Source organism: Alligator sinensis, unplaced genomic scaffold (genome assembly GCF_000455745.1).
Source record: "Alligator sinensis unplaced genomic scaffold, ASM45574v1 scaffold1322_1, whole genome shotgun sequence".
Taxonomy (NCBI): Eukaryota; Metazoa; Chordata; order Crocodylia; family Alligatoridae; genus Alligator; species Alligator sinensis.
The window spans coordinates 829,963-846,805 of record NW_005842116.1 but is presented as its reverse complement, the minus strand read 5'-3'; the positions used below and the strand labels follow the sequence as shown (position 1 = coordinate 846,805).

At 46.3% G+C, this 16,843-nt stretch overlaps 2 protein-coding genes across 4 annotated transcripts in view; one reads left to right on the top strand and one right to left on the bottom strand.

The window, feature by feature from the left end:
- SLC26A9 (solute carrier family 26 member 9) overlaps positions 1 to 16,843 on the bottom strand; it is a 58,489-nt gene that overhangs the window by 37,585 nt on the left and 4,061 nt on the right. Inside the window, exon 1 of one of the 3 annotated variants that reach the window (XM_006024749.3) lies at positions 1,218 to 1,339. The exons of 1 other annotated variant lie outside the window; for it this stretch is intronic. The gene's annotated coding sequence lies outside the window, so the exon portion shown is untranslated. Of the gene's footprint in view, positions 1 to 1,217; positions 1,340 to 16,843 lie in introns of those variants that run through there. One more of the 3 variants, XM_025205426.1, reaches the window with a different exon arrangement.
- Positions 1,849 to 16,843, top strand: part of LOC102374233 (CMRF35-like molecule 8) — a 64,769-nt gene continuing 49,774 nt past the window's right edge. Inside the window, exon 1 of the mRNA XM_025205429.1 lies at positions 1,849 to 1,945. The gene's annotated coding sequence lies outside the window, so the exon portion shown is untranslated. The remainder of the gene's footprint in view (positions 1,946 to 16,843) is intronic.

Sequence of the window (16,843 nt, the reverse complement as noted above, 5' to 3'; positions counted from 1 at the left end):
CATTCCTGCACTGCCTGAGAAAGCTCTTATCCAGGCTGCCTGCTGAGAGCTCTCCAAGGCACACGCTCCCTACCCTGATGCCAGAGAAGGAAAAACACCTTGTGGGTCACACAGCTTGTCCTCCCCAAAAGACAGGGGCAGAGGAGAGCATTTCCCTAGCCCTAAGCATATGAACCTAGGCAGAGATTCCCCTCGGGATCCTTCCCCTCCCAGCCCAGTCCTGCCCACTTAGCTGTTGAAAGCATTTTTTGCCAAGCACCCAATAGCAGACGGAGCCACCTCAAGCACTAAGCCAGGCAAAGAGCAAGCCCCAGTGCTTCCTACCTGTGTACTTAGCAGCTGCACATAGGGTTTATCTGGATGCATAGGTGCCTTCCCCACGACCTTGTCTTGCTGACCATGGTCCGTGAAGATGTAAGCACCTTTTTGGGACAGTGCAGGGCAGGGCTGTTCCCTGGGGTCACTTTGCTTAGGGCTCTGTCCAGCGTAGGTCTCCCAGTCCCAAGCAGCACAAATGAGAGGGCTTGCACACTCTCTTCCAGGCTAACAAGCCTGGAAGCACCTTTTGATTTTCCGCCTAAGTTTTCTTCTCCGGACTCCCTCCACAAACCCCTGTGGGTTTTATCCTAAAGAATTCCTCCCTCTCTTTGATGAGCTAGACTGGACTCTGATTTTATATGCCCCGCATACACACGCACAAATATATAGACACTCCTTTCGCACATCACTTAGCCACACTATGCAGCCTCCATACCTCTGATTTATGTAGTAAACTCCTTGGTGCAGGGACCTGTCCTCAAAGCCCCCTATGCAGCAAGGGGAAGCCTGGATGATCATATCGGACCAGGACCAACGGGTCTGTCATGGCTCTTAACTTTCCCTTCCCAGGCAAACACCCCCTGATCTCAGTGGGAATGTGCCTGAGTAAGAACAGCAGGCTTTATTCCAATAATAATGAATTCCCATTATTTGGCTTCTGCAACCTTTCCCCATAAATCAAGCCCCTTGATCATTGTTGTCGCTAATTCCTCAGCAAATCTGCTCTTGTAAATCCCCTCTGCGAAAAAATAAAAAACAGCAACAACAACAAAAAAAATTTTAAAAGCCCCACACCAGTTCTCCAGCTCCTGAAACTCACACCCAGGGGCTGTGCAACCAGAGTGCAAATCCCCCACGCCCACCGAACAAAGAGCCCGATTGTTGGGAGCAGGGTTTACCTTCACCTTGCTGGAGAGAAGAAAGGGCTGATTCTGCTAGGTGAGCTGCAAATGTGTCAAGAAACCCAATGCAGAGAGTTGCTTCTGAGGAGGTGTGCAGAGACTGTGCTCAAATAAGCCAGTGAGTCATTTATAAATCACCTCAGTCAAGGGGACTGAGGGCTGTGCTTGGCGTCTGATTGGCTTGTTGGGAAGTAAGTACACCCAAGCTAAGCCCAGGAGATAGCAGGTGGAGATAAGGAAAGATCTGAAGAGGGACAGCTCTCTTTTTTGTCCCCCCCCTCTATGCCCCCCTTCCAGAATTAGGCTGTTTGATCCCATTTACAATTCCCTTGAGACACCCAGGCCCTCCAAGACAATAGGTCATATTCAGTGTCATCCAGGGTCCCCCACTGTTTGGACCTTCATTGAGGGAGAAGATGCTTTTGTTGACCTGGGCTACAGTTTCCTGGCGCACTGGCCGGTGTCTCCAGCCTGTCTTTGTGTTCGGGCTGACTCTCAGCCGCAGAAAAGGACAATGGAGCGCATTGTGCCAATTCCTGGACTCCCAGAGGTTGGGCTTTGAAGATGGGATTGGCAGAGGAAAGCAGTTTCTTTCTTATTTCCAGGTTCAAAGAGATGAGAAGGGTGGAAAAGGCAGCAGAAGCCATGGCTGTCTGTCACTCAGAGAGCAGCTAGATTGCCCATGCTGATGTGCCTGCGCTTAAGGAAGAGATCGAGACACACCGGTAAGTAAGAATCACAGCAATGAAGGTAAAACGGATGGACACTTTAACCCTCATGACTTGGGCCTTGATCACCATGTGGGGTCAGGAAGGAGTCTGAGCCCCTCTCCTCTGGTTCAGAATTGCACATTACTGTACTAGGGAGAGTTTTACAAGTTGCTCAAACTCATTCAGCATTGGGTGCGGATGGAGTCGGGAGAGCAACTTGAATGGACCATTGCAGGGGTTCAGTGCGTTCCATGTTTTGGAGTCCAGTCCTGCAAGGTGCTGATCCTCCTTTGCTGGAGAGGACCAGCCTCTCAGAGGGTCCAAAAAGAGTGGAGGCTGGTAGGGAGGACTCTGGTTGGGACAAGGACAGCGCCCAGTCCCTTGCTATCCCAGGCAGCCCCATCAGGAAATCCCATCTATGTTCACGGGATTCTCTTCTCCCCGAGCAGAAGCATGGTTACAAGCCCCCTACCTCCAGCCCCTTTGGTCTCTCATGATGGAGTGATGATGAAGAGATGGATGAAGGGGCCTTACTATTTATGTGCATTTTGGCAGCACCTCGGAATTTCTACATTTGCTGGTTTTCAGAATTTTTATTTTGTGTTATCCTAGCCCTTCATTTTCTGGCCTTCTGATGTTTGAGGGCCTGGAGTAGGGGCCAGAGAGCCCGTACCCCAGGAAACCTACAGTCTGACTGTCAGACAGGCTGCAGGAGGTGAGCAAAGCAAGCAAATGGGGTGAGAGGGGCAGGGGTGAGAAGCCAAGGGAATCAGCTGAATAGAGTTAAGACAGAGAGCAGAAGCCCTGGCTGGGGCATTGTCACACGCGCCTAAGGACTGTGCTTTGTTGGCACTCGACAGGGGCAGGCTCCAGGGAAGGGTTTCCTCCTGTTAATGTCCTCAAAGCTCATTCTGGGGGAGATGAGCCCTTGAGAGACTTTGAGAGGAATGACCCTGGTGCAAATCAATATCCTGGTCTTCTGAGCTGGGCCACATCCATTGGCAGGAGGGTCCTGGACCTTTGAGCAGAGGGGGAGGAAGCTGTCCTGGTTGTTCAGAGATGGACTGCCTGCTTGTGAGATTGAGACTTCTTTTTTTCCACCGCTGTGAGCCAAGGACTGTTTAAAGAGGAGGTGGAGAGAACAGGGGATGAGAAAGGGAAGAAGAGATGGCCCAGAGAAAGAAGGAAGGGTAAAAGAAGGGGCCAGGGGAGGAACAGAGAGGGCAGAGATCTCTAACCAGGCCTGAGTTTCCCTAGGGAAAAAACGCTGACACCTTGTTTACTCTGAACCCAGGGCCTACTAGGCACCGGTGATTTTCCACTCTTGGAACATCATTAATGAAGGAAGCTAATTGCTGTGTCCAAAGTGAGCGAAAGCAGCGTCCTGCCAGTGCAGCTGATAGGGGGTTGATCCATTGCCTTGTGGGAGACAGAGGCAATAATTGCCCAATTGTTCTTCTGTAAATATCATTAATTACCCATATCACTTTCTTTTAAAAGGGCAGCCTGATATTGGAGCACATAAAAGAGCCCTCGGAAACAGGAACCCCGTGGCGCGGTAGGAGGACTTGGCCTCACTGATGGCCAAAACTGTTCCAGGCACAATGTAGCAAGATATTTGCTTTTGGGTTGGGGCTGGCCCCTGAAACCCTTCCTGTGCCTGGTTGGAGATGTGTCCCCTGAAAGCCAGTAGATGATAATTTGATTGACTCCAGCTCCTAAAGGCTCTTGTTGAGCTGGGGCACCCATTGTGATGGCTCTGCACATGCCCGTAGTGAGAGACAGTCCCTGCCCCAACAGCTTGCTGTCTGAACAGGCAAGGGGTAGGGGAGGGTACAGGGTGAGTCTACACTGCGGGGGTTTTGCTTGTGCAACTAAACCATGTCCCCAAACAACATAGGCTACAAGGGATTCTGCCAATGCCAGTACATCCACATGGACCAGTTTACAGACAGAGGAAATATTTATATGTACAACCAGAGGAAACATTTATAGCACAGAAAAAGTGAGGGGGAACTTCCTGTGCATCATTTGATCCATGGTCAATCTGCCTTATGTGTTTGCTATCCCACAGTCGGCCAGGGCAGCTTACCCCTAAAGGAAACACCAGCTAATTACTGCATTTTAGCTACCACTTGCTGTGTGATAGAGAGAACACTGAAACATAGTCAGTCCCTGCCCCCTTGTAATTCAGTATATTTGTTTCATCCGTCCACACCCCACGTCACTCATGGTGCATTTTTTTCATGCTCCCAGTCAACATAATTCTGCTAGCAGACCGTTGTAGCAATCATCTGGCCAGAGGCACTGAGGAGTGAAATGAGGTTAAGGCTTTATGCTTTGTGGTTGTGTGCCAATGTTGCCCATGTAGTTTTAGTAATAGGTTAGACACGGATTTGCTAGAGTTTCCTTCCTACTTTTTTATGATTCAGTGACTTGTCCAAGGACAATGGCAGAGCTAGGAATGAGGACCCACGGGTGCAGATTCCCCAGCTCTAATCATGACCATCCTCTTTTTAGCCATAGCATTCACAGTTGGCAGTAGTCAAAGTGCTCCTGGCCCTGTACTCCTACTGTTACAGTCACAGTACAGAACAGAGCATCTTGCAGCAGCCTGCAGGCCAGAGATTAATCGCACAGGTATCACGCTTGAGGCCAGCCAGACACCTGGCTGAGAGAGCAGTCTGCACTTTGTTTAGACATGGCAGAAAATTCAGATGGTTTGCAGCATACCCAGAAAGTAAAACTTGATAGCCATTGCTGGCTCATTGCACTAGGAGGTGGCAGTCATGGCTGCAGCAGTGCCTGAAATATATTTGATTCTCACACAGGCGTCTTTGGCTATTTCTATGCCTTTGCATTCAGTGCCTTTTGTGTCAGGCCATGTGAGCTAGACCCAGCAGGAGCACCAGGAAGTGGATGCCAGGCCCAGGGGAATGTTTGCTGAATTCTGACATGCTGAGAGCTTTAAAACTCAGTTACATTCAGAGGCAAAGCCAGAATAGTTCAAGCGAGTCTGCAGCACAGCACAGTCTTTCTTTCCTGAGACATCCCACGCAAGTCCTGGTGGTAGCCAGCTGATATTTGCTGAGCACCATTAGGCAGGCAAGGCTCTTTGGGTAGATGCGATATCTTTTATTAGACCAACTAAATAGCTGGAGAAAATGTTCTTTGTAAGCTTTCGGGCACAAATGTCCTTCTGCCTAAAGAAGGGCATTTGTGCCCGAAAGCTTGCAAAGAACATTTTTTCCAGCTATTTAGTTGGTCTAATAAAAGATATTGCATCTACCCAAAGAGCTTTGCCTGCCTCTGTCCTTAGACCAACACGGCTACAACCAACAACCCTGAGCACCCTTAAGAAGACTCAGCATCCTAATGGATCAGGCCCCATTTATAGGAAAGTAGGACAGGCTGCTAAAGGTCATCTAGTTCTACCTTATGCCTGTGGCAGGATTTCTTGCAAAGGCAGATGAAATGCTGACCAATGTGGAGATAGGCTGGGTGCAAACAAGCCAGAAGAGCCTGCAATTTGCCAGCGGGACAGGCAAGAAAGGAAAAAGTTTCATCTGACAGGTGCCCACCAGCCCTTCCGGCTCAAATAGCCACATTTCTGTCTTAAATTTCCCCCATCGCATTATCAGGACATAGCATTCTTCTTCACTTCCTGTCTTAAATTTCTGTGCTGTGAAACCACTACCTGATGCTTCCCTGTCCTGTGTTAGCTGGCATGGATTGTGCATGACTGGGTGTATAAAATCTGTGGGTACGGGGCTTGGGGGTGCTCTGCCCAGGGTATTGTGGTTATTATATTGCAGAGAAGGGGAAAGAGGAAACGGGGTGGTCAGGGGACTTGGCCACCCGAGCCCTGAGTGTACGTGCTGCTCTGCTGTTTATCTTCTATGTTGATAACAGTCCCAAGTGTGGGGCAATGTAGGCTTATTTACAAGTGATTAATATTAGCAGATTGCACTCAATGGGGTAATAATTCAGTGCTAATTTATTGCTATAAACCATGGGAAAAGGTGCCCTGGAGCTCAGAACTGTGATTCACTGGGAGGGAACCAGAGCTGCTGTGTTGGGATGGAGGTTAGAAGAGTGCATGGAGGACATAGCAGGGCTATTCATCTGGAGCTGTTGATTATGTCAGGTGCCCTTCAGCCCCTGGGGGGCCCAGCTCCTTCCCTGTTTCCCAGCTTTAGCTCTGTTTGCAGCAGTCTATTTTGGGTTTTATGCAGAGTTGAGATGTACTGGTCCCTGATGACTGTGGATCTGTATTACAGACAGGCCAGGGCTCAGGACTCTCAGTTCCAGGTGTGAGTCACACCATGGAAGTGGAATGTGGGACTCCCTGAAGTTCAGGAGTTGCGATTGCAAAGGGTGCAGCCCAAAATCTGGTTTCTGAACCCTTCATGGAGACAGGCCCAATCCTAGGTCCCTGCTGAGACTCAATTCTAGTCTGTGCCATGAGCACAATCAACAATGAACCTAAGACAGCTTGCCCCGAGGATGCTCCTAGTCTGTGTTCCCCCTATAACTTGCTGGAGGACTTTGGGACTGGAGCCATCGAGAAGCTCAGGACCTCTTGTCCTGGATGAGCGAGTGCAGCTCTTATACTGTTCACTTCCTTTTTTAAACTTGCTGCTGGAATTCAAAGGCCCACGTGCTCTGGGCATTTAGGTGCCCCACTTCCCTGGGCCTCAGGGACTGTTATCCCAAATGTCACTGAGTTCATCCACAATTCAATAATTAAATGATGCTGCCTGTGTTTAAACCAGCACAAAAAAGCACTTGGATGCGGTGAAGTCTGAGCCAAACTGTGCCACAGCTGGTGCAAACATTTGCTTCTTCTCTCCCAAAGGGTCTACTCAGATCAGTCCTGTTCCCCTTTTGCTGCGACTGGGGACTTAAAGGAACAAAGCTGAAGGAAAAGAAAAGGGTCTTTTTCTTCTCTCTCCATTTCTTCTTTTTCACTTGTCCTTTCTTTCATCTGATTATTTTCTGTCTCTCTCCTTCCACCATGTACTTTGACCGTAAGCTCTCAGACCAGGGACCGTCCTCTGGCCCTGTGTTTGGGCAGACAACCCTTGTATCATGCTGTTCTGATCCGTGAGCAGGCTGCCCATGCAATAACAACAGCAGCAATAATAGTTTTCAGACAGTTTCATCTTTTTGTCCCCTTGTTGTTTCACCCACAGCTCAGGACACTTCCGCACTTGTCATCAGTGCTAGTGTAAGCTGGGTGTAAACATGCCAGATCATGCGCGCACAGTTTGCCAGCAGAGTTGGTAAGAGGTCATGACTAAGAGACAAATTAGTTTCCTGTGGCAACTACCCATCAGATCTCCCGAGCCACCCAAAATCGTGTGGAAGGGGGATGCCTGTTTCTGTTTGTGGTAGTTTCCTTTCAGTCCAGGAATGTACCTCTTGGCCCGAGACCAGGAGAGCAAGTTCTTTTCAATGGCATTTCTCTTACTGAGTAGACTTAGCAGAGCTGCTCCCTCTAAAAGCATCTCCTATTATCTCATTCAGGCAGTAGAAGCTCTGTGACCTAAGTGCCAGCACACAGAAACATGCATAGGCATTTTGATGGTTCAACATTACCATTTGTAAGTCTAAAGAAAAGGTAGCGTGTTTAGAAAAATATTTCACCCAAGGCCCCACACCCTGGACATTAGTAATATGAGCCCTGGTTGTATTCATAGCTCTACCTCCACCTAGGTAGGTGAATTTTCCACCCCATACATATTCCATGGGCCACTGCAAACCTTTACAGAGCAAGAGAAAGAAGGAACTACACAGCAGACAGGGGTGAGCCAAATCCTCAGCCAGCATAGAAATCACTGCTCCGCTGACTCCAGGGGAAGAATCCTGATTTCTCCCTGCTGAGGATCTGCCCATTTTGCCCTAGTCTACAGTTGAAAGGTAACGGTGTTCAGCCTTGGGCACCTGCATGTGGTCTCAACACTTGTGGTTAGTTTTCTAGTGAAGAAAGGCTCGAGTGGCTAAGACTGTGTCCTCTGCCCTTCCTGCATAGGCTTCCTTTGGCAGCTGCCCACCCGATCTGGTACATAATGTGAATCTGTCTGGCTTGCTGGGGCTTATATTATGTGAGATTTCCTAGGACTGTGGCTGCAGGGCTCAGCTCTCCCTAGAAGACCCATTGTTTCAGGGATGGCCCTTTCTTTTCCTTTTACTTAAGCTAATGCTCCCTGACTGTTCTTCCCGTTCTCCTCTGCGCATCTTCAGATGAAAAACACCAGCAAAGTGCCTCTTCTTGCAGCACTCATCATGGCTGGCTTCATTTACCAGCTGGCATCCTCACTACCTCCGCCTCACCTCAAAGGGAAGACACCGCTGCCATCCTGATGCGACTCACTTTGCACAGGTGCAGAGGATGACACAGTGAGGTGGGCCAACAGCCAGCCAGGCCTCTCTTCTCTTGCAGAGCCCAAAAAAGACCCTTAGATCCTGTTGTATTCACTATAGGGCCATATGGGCCAGTCACACAAGTTGGCACAGGAGTCGCATACTTTATTTGGGTAGGAAAGAGGAACAGCATGTCCTAGAAGGGGACAGCAGGATTATTTACAGCACCAGAATAAAGGATGGTACGCAGAAAGGCACAGGAGGTTCAGAGCAGTCTGGTTTTGTATAGCTCCAGTGGGACGCTTGATACAGGTTACTTAATGGCATGGATTTAGTGCTGGGGAAAAGCCTTGCCCTGGCATTTCCTGTAAGAGGAACCCTCTGATTACACCAGTGAGGTTCCCCAGTTCTCATACACACGTTGCCTGGGCAGTGTGACTCAGCCCCAACATGGACAACACTTCCTCTAACCTTAAGAAGGGCACGTCCTGGTCTCTGGAAGCTGCCAAGGAGGGCAAAAAGTGTTGCTGACCCTGGAGCTGAGAGCGCCCCCAACTCATCTCATCCGTCGCACCCATCATGCATCAGAAGGGAACAGCTTTTATCCCTGCTGGCCTGGGCTGGGCTCAGACAGGTGACATACAGGTGCAAGTCTCTTCAGCACATTAGCAATGTCCTGAGGCATACAGACTCTCCTAAGCACCAGCCTTACACCTCAAAGAATGAGCCCTGCTGTCTGGAAAGCTATATTTATTCCATCATGTTATGAGTTTTGAGGCGCTTATAGGCAGGGTCTGCCACTCTCCAAGCACACAGACAAGATCTCCCACACATCTCTGTCAAACTCACCCTATAATTACTGGGATCCACCCACCTTGGTCTTTTAAGGAATAGATATCCGAGATAAAACACAAGAATGCAGCAGCAAGACAGCTGTTAATGCACCATCTCATTCAGCTCTATATGCAAAGCTTGACAATATAAAATCATTTCAAGAATAACTCCAGGGTCTTTGCACCATCATAAGTATATCTCCCATTTGGCCTATCAACAGGATGTGAACACTAAGCCTCAGTCCCACAGACCCAACCTCATCTACTTCAGTAGTGTCATTTATCTCCACTAGCAGAGGTGTGGGACAGGATCTATGGATCTAGACTCGTGAGTCACTCCCACTTCACCTAAAGGATGCTGCCCATCAGTACAGGCAGAAGCAGACTATGGTAGGGAGACACGGGGAGCCATGCTACGTTACTGGGGGTTATATAAGCCCAAATATGAGCTGATTGTTCCAAAAGGGAGCATTGTGAAATGGGTGAGACTTGAATTTGTTCTGTTCCTGATCGGTGTCCTGTTCTCCACTCTGGCTCAAATGATGTTGCACAATCTCTCCTGCTGTATCTATAAAATAGGTGTGTGATAGTTGTCTCCCTGAAGAATGCAAAAGCAATGAAATATTAAAAGTGCTCAGCAGAAGAGCTGGGATGAGAACTGCAGGATCCTGGAGCTCCCTTCTTAATCCCTTGTAACTCATGTGAATCAGGCTTGGGAATGACACATCTCCCCTCATGCTTTGGGCTAGTGCACGATGAAAGGCCTCTCTCTCTTTTCATCAAAAAATAAACGGCAGTCTAAAAATGTGCACAAGAATCACATGGGATATATGCCACCTGGCAAGCTTGTAGGCCACTGACATTTGCACAAGAGGACTTGTCTGCAATCTTTGCTTTGGAGCTTAGCTATTGCTCTTATTTTCTCTGGGTATCCTGGTTTTGCGCCATTTTTCTTCTTTCTCCGTTGAGGCTTTTCCCCCCCCAACTTCATGCCATCATACTTTTATGACCAAGACGGGCTGACAAGCCTAACTGGAACTGGGTGCAAAATAGTTTCCTGATAGCAACTATTCCAGGTTCTGAGATATCAAATATGTTTCCTGTCACAACAATTAAAATATAAAAAAAAATGGATTGGATCATCTGAAATGTTTTACTTCAATAATTTTGAAATGTTTCATTTTGATTTTGACTGTCAATATTTTAAAACGTGTCTTAAAGTATAAATTAACTTAAGACTTTAGAATAGACAATCACATTGTAGGGAACAATGACACTTCCCATTTTCAGATGTTGGAACAGGACATTTGAACAATTTCAGAACTTTCTTCCCCAAAATGCCTGAACTGGGAGATTCCTCCAAACTCACCTTTTCCCACAGGCAGCTTTGCTTTCAGTGACTTTTCGGATGAAAAAATGCTTTATCAGAACATTTCCAACCAAAGAAGCTGGGTCTGAAAAAACACCCTGGTCTAAGTGAGCATGAACAGACAGCTGATCATTTACAGTGGTAGTTTTAGCATTTTTAATGAACGGACACGCATTGCTTTGCTACAGATGTGGGGAAGAGATGCTAAGAGAAAGTCAGGTGGTAGCTGAGCTCTGTCTCAAGCCATGAGGTACTGCATCACTTGACATACTTGAAAGGTGAGGGGGAGAGAAAGAGGGAGATAAAAGCATGAAAGAAGAATCATATGAAATGAGGCCAAGATTCTCAACATCTATTGAGGCAATAGACATTTTTGAGGATCTGGACCTGAGCTCCCACCGTTCCTAATTTATGCTGAAGTCAGATATGGGCCAGAAAAGTCAGAATGCAGCCCTGTCTCTCTCAGGTCTGCAGGAAAGACAAGGCAATTCAACTTCTCCATACACCGGTTTTAGATGACTCCATTTCAGTCAACAGCTTACTCCTCATTACACCAGTGTAAATGGCACCAGCATCAGTTTATGACTATATGTAACATACCTAGAAAGAGTCTGCAGGCAAAGTAAGTTCAGTGCAATGCAAACCCACTTGACCAGCCTGACACCTCTATATTGCTAAGTGATACGGTGAAACAGTGCAAAAGCTATGCGCAGGTCAGCCCTTCTGAGCCCTGCTGAGTGTAACGTAAGATAGAAGATTGGGGACTTCCCTATCTGTTTTCAGTCAGCTTAGTGCTACCAGCAGACTGCAAAGGGGACTTTACATTTGTAATGGTTTTATCTATGGAAAAGCTTTGGAGTGAATCTTGCATGTCTTGAGGCTGAGACAAGGGTTAATTTTGGTGAGATAAGACTCATTTGAGAATAGAAGCATTTTTGCAGCCAGCTGAAATGACTCAGAGGGCTGGAATGTCAGAAGAAGCCTGGGAGCAGGGGGTCAGTGGACAGGTGGGTTAGTCAAAAGGGCATGGGAAATTCACTTACAGCATGACACTGCTATTTATTACCTGGATCTTACCTCCACATATACAGATACAGGTATATGAGCTGTCTAATGTGTGCACACGGGTATCTGCATACATATAATTGCCCACCACTGAAATGCAACTATCCCCATGGGGTGGGAACTCCAAGCAAAAAATATTGTTCACATTCCATTGATAACCTGCACTAACTGAATTACTGGGGACCTAACGTCTGAACGCCATATGGCAGTCTCCAAATTTAAGGTACTACTAGCAGTGAGAGAGTTTACCTTGGGGAGGGCTTGCAGTTCCAAGTCCTTAATTCTAGTGGAAACTAGAGCAGAGTTCACCTGGCATCAAAGTTTTTTTATAGTAACGTTTGTGGAAGTGAATTCCTCTGGTACATTCTGGTCTTAGGACAGTTATGGGATTATATCATTATATGGCACAGGGAGATGTTTTATGTTGTCACTTTTACGGAGCATTGCTACCACCTTCCTTGTAGGGTTCAAATTAGAACATACTTGAGATAAGATAAGGCTTATTTGAATGAAAACAGGCCTGAAATTACAGGGGCAAATAGCTTCCAGAACCCTTTTCTCACACAAGGTGAAAATGTGCTTTGGGGTAAAACCTCTCTCACAGATGACACAACACCAAAGGACAGGCCTGGAGACACAACCCGAGAAGAGAAGTTCAAACACCATTACAAGAGAACGTATTCTGAGATTACTGATAGGGCAAGGTGCCCTGAGTGAATCATCCCCATGCACATAGCCAGAGTTATCCCCTGGAAAGCATGAGTGATGGGTCCCATCTGCACATGGTCCATCAGAGTCTGTTACTCATAGCACAGCTAAGGAGTCCTGGCTCTTCAGCTTCAGCTAAAGCAGCTCATGCCTCATTCCAGAAGGGCCAGTTCAATCTCTGATATGCTGGTCAAGATGGCCAAGGCCACATAAGCACAGCCTCAAGCACCATTTCAATCTTCTTTTGAGGGGCCAGTAAAGACAGACAGGCTGCACTGTTCTTATGCTACAACGACTTTGCATGGGAGTGAACATCACCCAAGGCAATGGTAATCCATCTTCAGTGTTGCTTCTTGTTTTACTTTCTCCTTGTGCTTCAGAGAGTGCCCCAAGTTTTTCTCTTTTGCCTTGGTCAGATTGTTTCAGGCAGTTTTTCTTCAAGGTAGCCTGCACAAAGAGCAAAGAGCAAAGAGTCCCTGATTCAGCCCTAGAATAACACTGCTTTGGGCTTTGCAAGCGGAAGTGGACTGTGGAAAGTGGTAAGAGACCTGCCCACCCAAACATGTGGTGCTAAACCCTTTGCCCCAGTCAGGGCTATCAGAGATACTGCCCATTGCATCTTCTGCGGGGAGATTCAGGTGGCCCAGAGCAGGAACTGGTGGGTACAGCCAGTGAGCTAGCTGCAGAGAGCACTCTGCTGCTTCTCTGAGCAGGACTAAAGTGCGCCTGAGGCTAGCACTTGCTGCTGACTTCAGCATATACCTTAACTGGCTGGGGGGACTGGCCACAACCCCTAATCCTCAATACGTGCCGGCTTGCAGTTTTTGTGCGCACACATTCCTTGGGGTTGTGCCCTGTGGTTTGGGTGGAGAAAGGCTCCTTTTGCCCTTTGGCTAACAAGCACATGAAAACTCATCTACACCCCGGCAGCAGATGCTTCTATCCTACCCGCTCTGTAAAGGGCTCTGAACCTCCCATGTGCCAGGGGCCCGTGTGCCACGGTAAGAGGAGTAACCAGGCTGCAAAGGTGTTTCCTTCTCCAAACACAGTAGTATCTTTACTCTGTCAGATCAGTGCAGTTTCTTGCTAGTTGTGCATCTCTGCCTTTTTCCAGCTCATTACCTCCTAAACTTGGGCTAACAGCCTCTAACAAGGGATTCTTCTGATCGCTCCTTTCCTGCTTATAAATTGTCTGCCAGTTCAGGGCAGGAACAGCCTCTTACTCTGTTTGTCTGAGATCTAGCACCATGAGGAAGTGCCTGAGCACGGTCTCTAGATAGCGCTGATCAGAAGTTTTCCAATGTGCTGAAAAATGCTGATTTGCTAGGTCCAAAACTTTTTGTAGGAAGTAGTTTCAATGAATCTCCCAATTAAATAAAAACCAAACCAAATAAAAATGTTCAAATTTTCTGAAGCTGCCTTTTTGTTTAGATATTTTTGTTAATTGATATCCCCCCAAAATGCTAACAAAACTAAAAGGTTGAGAACAAAAAGAAATGTTTGAAACGATCCAAACAAAATATTTGAACAGAGCTGAGCTTTTTTTCTTTTTTTTTGAATTAGTGGTTCTTGAACATACTGGTGACACTTTTTTTGTGAATTTCTTTGGCATGAAATGTGAAGTAGAGGCTGTATTTCTGGAATCTCTCTATTTCTCTGATTTCAGGTGTTCGTCTTTACAGAATCAGAGTGGGTCTGAGTCTGCTCACAGTCAAGATGACATAAGGCAGGAGCAATTCCTATAAAATAGGGCTATCTTGATATAAAATTGGTATGAGGAGAGTATTAGGTGTATTAGGTATGCTTCTTTCTTCTTTCCTTCCTTTTTTTCAGAAGTCCTATATAACTACAGGCTTGAAGACTTTTTAAAATAGATCCAAAGCCGCCCTTGTGGGTCCAAAATATAGACCGAACTAATGAGATACTTGTTTTCATCTACTCTGTTGCATTCACTCTTTGTCTCTCATCATATACTCATATCATAAACAATTTGGGGAAGGGACCGTTCCCTCACTGAGCAGGTATATAGCATCTGGGCTATATGATGCCAGTCTTCAGCTTCTGGGTGTAATAATAATAATAAGCCCTTATACTCCTTCAAGACCAGGAACTTAGGTGTATTTCATGGTGTGGTAAAGGGGAAGAAATGCCAAGAAAGTATTTTCTCTTTGTGCTCAGCTCTATCTTCTTATTCAGAATCAATGACCCAGTGCACTCATGTAATTTAAAGCACATGGGCAGCCTGTTCATTTTCTATTAGCCTTCCAGGCACTGAGATCATTGCCCTTCTGTTACAGAAGAGTCAGGTCCAGTGTGCCTGGTAGGTGTGACAGTCCTCATACTAGCTGAGTGCTCAGTTAGAAAATCATAAAAAAACCATTGTGAAGAAGCCAATATACTGGGGTCTGAAGAGGGAGCATAAATATTTACTGTAAATAGGAGGACAATACAGTGGAGGGCCGGCATATGGACTTTGTAATGGGCTCCATTGTGCTTCAAAGAGGGGCTAATTCTGTATGTCCTCAGCCAGTCACTAGGGAGGATATTGAAGTAAAGTGACACTAACTCCCATTAGTGTCACAGGCAACCAACTTTATTGATGGCCAGTTGAGGTTGAATAATAGATTCCCAATTTAAATTACATGAGTAAACAAAGCATGGCCATGCAACAAATTCATAATAAAAACAGTGGTTGTGACAATGTGTGGGGAAGTGAGAGCACTTGTTTGGAGATTTAAATAAGCATCAGGACCCCCCACCCTAAAATTCACTCCTATCCTCTTTCGCCCCTACATTGCAAAATCAAACACCCCTAATTAAAGAGCCGATTGTGTCCCTGTGTGTATTGTGTTTCAATTGCAGCACCCGTGACATTGGAAGCAGCTGGTAGGATGTGTTTTCTGCCTCTATTGTGCCAGATATACCATGGTGGGGGAATAAGTGTAAGCTACTCTTTTATATCATTTCTAACTGAGCACAATTGCTACAATGCCTCACTCATCATTATAGTGCAATAGGGCTGGAGTGCTGTTGTAGCTGTGATGGTTCAGGAGATATGTGAGATGCAAGAGGTTTTTTGGTCCTATCTTTTATTGGATCAACTACATAGTTGGTGGAGATACAAGACAGGTTTTTGGGCACAAGGTGCCTAAAGCAAAGTGCACAAACTTGAAGAAAAGCACATTGCACCCAAAAGCTTGTCTAATATCTCTCCCAGCTATACAGTTGGTCCAATAAAAGATAGCAACCAAAAAACCCCTCTCATAATTATAAGGCAACTGCCTAGCGACGCTGTAGGGCAGAGTTAAGGCTGTCTGAGTTGCATGATTTCATCCAGTTCTTCACTAATCATGTTTGGATCCCTTGGAAGTGGAAACTCTGATTTCCCGGATTTATAATATTTATTTTTAGAATTAGTTACAACATTCTTGGAAAGTTTGATACCCTTGGGTTACTGATATGTGCTCTCAGCCTTAACTCCAGATTAACATAAGAGTCCTGGCACAGAAATAATAGAATAAGTGTGTAAAAATGTTGGGGGCTGGAGGGGGGTTATTTATAATTTGGGATTAATCTGCCTGATAAGGTTTATTTAAATTTTCATCTGTACAATAAGAAAATTAAGTTCCAGTGGTTCAGCGTAAGTCCCTAGGATATCCGCTACATTTTGAGTCCCGTGTATAGCCATTGATTTATTAAACGATACTAGACTAAAAAGCTGTATTCCCTAAAACCAAATCAAGTTTTAATCCTTGGGATAGTTGGAAACTGCAATAACACAAAAGCTCCTGAGAACCCTTTAAAGTTTCCTTTCTTTGCTCTGTTCTCAAAGTCACCTCTATCCTTCGCTGGAAGGATCCTTGGAACCTGATAAGTGAGGCACTTGGCTAGATGGTGGAGCTGAGGAGCCAGCAGTGTGGGAAAGAGCTCCTGAGTGGAATTCTCCCATGGGCATATACTAAACCCCTCCTGGGATTGTTTGGAGGACATATTTACGGCCACAAAATTAAGAAGAGACACAATCTGTCAAATGTTCAAAAAGGCTGATTGCAATGCAAAACAAGGTGTACAAACCAGATTTACAGACCAGGAACCGGTCAAATCTGAACCAGTCCAGTAAGGCAAGGGAGCACCCAGCTTCCCTGTGAGATAAAACTCAACACAACATGCATATTTAGAGTGTTCTGAGGGACTTTGATGGGGAGGCTTGTTAATGAGAAATTAAGACTCTCATGCATTGGAAACTGATTGTACCCGTGAGTTAAAGTCTTTTTTTTTCTAAGAGCGATGGTCTTAAGATAGGTCCAAGTCACATTCTGATTTGAATCCAGATCTGGTTCTGAGCTTTCCCAGTTATCATCACAAGAGGTCATAGAGACTGCACATTAAATTAGGCCTGCATTTTCCTGCATGCTGTACACCCGTATCATAGGAGACTGTCCTGGTCTCACCCGACACTGTCAGTGCCAGAGGGATTATTAAGCAGCGTAGGACGGGAACATTTATCCCACGGTGTCCACAAAGCTGTTTACTTTGACCCTTCTCTCACACCACAGCCATAGGGTGCCTGAT